The 5,070-nt window shown below is 44.5% G+C and overlaps 1 pseudogene; it reads right to left on the bottom strand.

Moving 5' to 3' along the window:
* Positions 1-1,262: 1,262 nt before the first annotated feature.
* LOC144338072 (Krueppel-like factor 8 pseudogene) lies at positions 1,263-2,325 on the bottom strand (annotated as a pseudogene).
* Positions 2,326-5,070: the final 2,745 nt, after the last annotated feature.

Below are 5,070 nucleotides of genomic sequence, written 5' to 3'. Positions count from 1 at the left end.
CTTCCTAACTACCCCATTACCACCACCCCATTACCAATCCCGAGGATCATTCTGCTTTTCTTTAGAACCCATTTTCCAACTAATTTGTCAAGAAAAAGATGGGGAGTGGAGAGTGAAAAAAAGACCAAGCCTAATTAACTCCCAGTCACTGCAATCTAAATATAAAGTTACTGAAACTGAGGTTGTCCCCTGTTGATGTAACCTTTATCCCTCTTCTCTTTTACCTGCTAGGAGGAAGAACAATTTTCTTGAGTTTGATTGGGACCTAATCCCAGGCTGCTGATCACAATGTGGTATTCAGATGCTTTGCAGGTGTGCAAGATAGCAGGGCAATGGGCCTAATACACCTGGTCCCAGACCAGGAAAGAAACATCTTTTTACCTCAGAGGCTGGGTGTGATGAGTTCCTGGGAGATCTTGCTAGGAGAGCCTTATCTTCTCAGAACTGTGGAGTGACTCGATTTTAATTTTGCTCCTTCAGTCCTTTTTTACATATGCTTTTTCTTCTCTGTATCTTCTATCTTGTTTCCTCTCTTTCCTTTATTTTCCCTTCTGTCCCTTCTGTTCTCTCATATTTCTAGTTCCTCTTCTCTTTCTTTCTCTCAGCTCTCTTCTTTCTCGGTCCCTATTTCTCCCTCTTCTATTGAAAACCAAACTTTAAGAAGAAATAGGATTCAATTTATTTAAACCTTTGAGTTTGGTATGGGACTCAGCTTATTCACTGGGAATGTGCCTCATATTCAGGAACCGAATCCCCGTAAATCTTACCAATCAATTACATTGTTACACTCCTTCTATCTTGGAACTTGAAAAAAGTAATTTAGGACACTATCAAACCACCGCTAGGTACTTATTTTTAAAACATATGGACAAGTGTTCTAGAAAACAAGAGAAAAATAGGAAAGAGAAAAGCAGTGTATGTTTGTCCACAGCCTTGAGTTTGATTCCTGTTTTGTTACTGCAGGAAAAAATGTCCTATTTCAGAGCAGGGGGATGGGAGGGCAGCCATGGGTGTCACACTGGAATTCAAACCATGTGGAGGTTGAAAAAAACAGGTATAGACAGTGGAGAGGTGAAGGTGGAATATGAAGAGCCCCACGGGAGACCAGCTATGTTTTCCTCCAGTCTCCTCAACTTGGCTCAGCAGGCTGCTTCAACTCCATTCCAGATGCAAGTTGAAGTCAAAGAGGAAAAAATGGTCCTGACCTCAACATACAAACAGGAAAGATACCAGTGCAGCTTCTCTAGTGTGACCTGTGCAGCTCACATGGCGTCATGGCGACAGTGGTGCAGGGACAGGTGGTCAGAACCAGAAAAGCTGCGGTTGCAGTCCGTGCACTGGAAAGGCTTGATGCCTGCGCTCGCAGAAATGGCTGGTGAGCTCAAATGAATGAGTGAATTTCCAGAAGCAGCCATCCCAGGTCCTTTTATAAGTCTTCTCTCCTATATGAATTCTGTGGTGAGCTTTCAGGTGAGAGCTTTTGGAGTACACTTTGCTGCGTCCTGCAAAGTTACACTGGTGCATCCGTCTTCTCCTTAAGTCAAGCGACTCCTCCCTGCATTTAGACCATTGCTGCTGGTTCTTGCTGTGGTCCCTGCAGGCTCTGTGAGAATGAGGATCCACTTTTAATTACACTCTCCTCATTGTCACTTGGAATCTCCAGTGGAGACATGGAGTGGGGTCAACATTCACATCATGATCCAGCATTTGTACCATCTCCTCCAATGAGTGGGACTGTAATGGTTGCAGGGCCCTCATTTGCAGGCAAAGTAGTATACACCATGGGCAGAGACTGCACCACCACTGGGATGGCATTCAGGTCACCCATCTTACTTGGAAGGCAGACTGAGGGGATGCTGTGAACAACATGTAAGATCTGCTAGCCACCAGTGCCCTGAGAGGGAGTCAGGACAGAGCCTGTGGTCAGAATAGTAGGAATGTTTGCTGATGTTGAAGTGAACACCACAAGGGTCTGGGGAGCAGACTGTGGCTTGGGAGGATGTTCTGGAGCTTGCAGCATGCTAACAGGCTGGAGAGGAGCCTTGGGCTTGGGAGAGGAGAAGTCAACTGGTTCCACTGGGGACAGGCTGAAATCACTCGCCAAAAGTTCTTCTGGGGTCTCAAACCTGATGTCATTAAACAGTGCTGGGTTCTCCATGGGGTTGGCATCCAGAAGTGGTGGAGAAGTCATATTATTTATGCTTCTATCTCAGGGGGATCTCTGCTCTGAACAGGGCCAGTGATGGACCTGAATACCTGCATTGAGCCACCTTCTGAATTAAGTTGCACCTCCAAGTTGTTTATGAGTTGAGCCATATCAACCATGTCACTAGCTGAGGACTCCTGAAGTGTCCAGAACTCATACAGTCCTCAGGAAGGCTCATACTCCTGAGCTAATTGCAACAGAGCTGTTCTCCTCACACTTGCCCGAATTTGACATTGCACAGGGCGATGCCCTCTCGTCTTCTCTTACTTACCCCCACTATCTCTGCTTTTTCTCCTGATTGAACACAAAGTTGAGGCAGAGCAGGAAACCTTCAAGACAGAAACCCATGAGGAGCTACCACAAGATCCCTTCACCTCTGCCATTGCTGCCGCACACCCCAGCGCCTTCCAGAGTAGGTGGAATGACTCTTTCTCTCTATTTCTCCCTTTTAAAAAAATTCTGTCACTCATCACATTATTGCTATAACTACAGAAAACATGAAGTTTTCATTCACTCACTCTTTGATTTTTTTCTATAGACTCCTTGGTTTAGCTAAATTTTTTGGAATGGTCCAAATTGCCACTTTCTCTTCCAGAAATCCTAAACAAAGACTGGAATGATATTTTAAAGGAGAGTTGGGTCCTTGGGAGTCATGACAGGAAGTAAGTGTATGAGTTAGTGTAGGCTGGGCTGCAGTAACAAACAGACCCAAACATGTAATGGTTCAAAACAGTAGATTTTATCTCTTTCTCACACAATAGCCCAAGGTAGGCCCAGGTTGGTGAGTGGTCTCTTCCCCACACAGTTACTCAAAGACACAGGTTAAGAGTGGCTCTGACATCTTCAATGAATGTCTCCCAAGATGGACATCAGGGGAAACAAGCATAAGTAGGAGATTTTTAAGAACCAGACCTGGAAGTGCCGTAACCAACTTCCACTCATGCTCCATTGGCCAGAATTCAGTCATCTGCCACATATAAATGTAAAGGATGTTAAGAAATACATTAAACCATGTGTCATAAAAAACAGAACCTGATACTGGCGACCATTTAGCAATCTTTGCCAAATGAGACATAGGAAAGATACAGTGAAGAAAGCCATAGGCAAAAAAGTGAAGAACCAAGAGCTGTGTCCACACAACAGCAGACATGCAAGTCTTGGCACAGAACTTGTACCTGGAAAAGGGTAGGAGACTTGGTTAGACAGCTCGGGGCCACGTCTGGCCAATCAAGGTGCTCTCCATGGTGCACCCCACCTACTGGAATGTCACTGTAGTGCAGGGATTCAGGGCATAGGATTTGGTTTCTGAGTCAGACAGGCATGGGAGGAAATCCAGATCCCCCTCTTTCTAGATATGTGATCTTGAATAAGATATTTATGTGAGCCTCGGTTTCATCATCTATAAAATGAGAGAAAAATAATGCTTGCCTTATTTGATATCTCTGAAGATTACACAATATAAAAGATGCAAAATTCTTAGCACAGTATCTGGCACATAGCAGGTACTCAATAGATGGTAATTATTGACACTGTTTGACCATGCTCACCACTGCCACCCTGGTATTGTTCTTAGAGTTTTTTCTATCTACAATGGCTGCTCCCTACATATTTCCCCACCTGTTCCAAGTCCCATCTGCTTCAGAAAATGTATTTCATTTCCAATGATCTGCTTTAAGTCTATGCAACCCGATTGAACACTTTATTATCACAGTCTTCCCACTATGAATGCAAGCTCCATGAGGGTTCAGGGTATTATTTATCCCATTTATTTGCTGTATCCCAGAGCCTAGCACACTGTCTGGCATATAACAGGTGTTCAACTATCACATTCGCTAAGTATATATTCAATGAATATGAGATATACCCATGCCAAAGAGCCTTATTCAGTACCCTCTATAGGTACAGAATTATATAGCTTTGGGGTTATTCTCTAATTTTCCAAGTCAGTTAGTCTTGTCTTCCTGGTGAAATTGAATTCACAGTAGCCAGAGTGATCTTTTTAAAATGTAAATTGGATCCTTTCATTCCTGTGCTTGACCCTCTCCAGTGACTTCTCACCCCCTTAGAATAAAATGCAAACTCCTCACTGCTACCTGTGGGTCCCCGCAAGACCTGGCCCTGCTGTCCTCTCTCCTTTCACTCCTCTTTCCTCAAGAATCACTGTGCTTGAACTACATGGGCCATTTTTCTATACCTTTAATATACCAAGCTTGTTCCCATCTCACAGTCATCCCCTGTTCCTGAGACACTTTCCCCAAGTACATTCTCAAAGCTTGGTCCTCCCCATTATTCAGGTCCCAACATCACTCTTTCTGACAGGCCTTCACTATCAACACTGTATGAAGTGGTTCTCCTTCCATCACTCACTGCCTTAGGTTGGATTCTCTGGAACCCATACTCTGAGTTAGACAGCTGTTCGCAGGAAGCCTCTAGGGACTGCCTTTGGGATTAGCACCTATAGGGGAGTGAAGGAAGCAGAACCAAGCAGAGGGAGGAGTTAAGCTGAGATGTATGACAATGAAGGCCTCCACTGATACCACTGGGAACTTGGAGTTGGATGGGGCCCTGTAGAGCTGCCCCTCTTTTATTTCACTTCATAGCGCACTTCTCACTTTCTATAATTATCCTGTTAGTTTTTTTCACGTATGCTGTCTGTCTCTGGCCCCACAATAGAAGCTTCATGGGAGTAGGAAATCATTTGGCATTTTCACTCCTGTATCCCAGCACCTAGTACAATGCCCGCCTCATAGTAGGCGCTCAATCCATGTTTGCTGAATACATGAATGGGTGGATGACTGAATATGAATGGCAGAGTTGTTAAGTTCCCAAAGGCAGGCCGTTTCCTGCTGTTCTTGAAGCAGTGA

Source organism: Macaca mulatta, chromosome 20 (genome assembly GCF_049350105.2).
Source record: "Macaca mulatta isolate MMU2019108-1 chromosome 20, T2T-MMU8v2.0, whole genome shotgun sequence".
Classification (NCBI taxonomy): domain Eukaryota; kingdom Metazoa; phylum Chordata; class Mammalia; order Primates; family Cercopithecidae; genus Macaca; species Macaca mulatta.
This window is presented reverse-complemented; position numbering and strand designations above follow the sequence as displayed.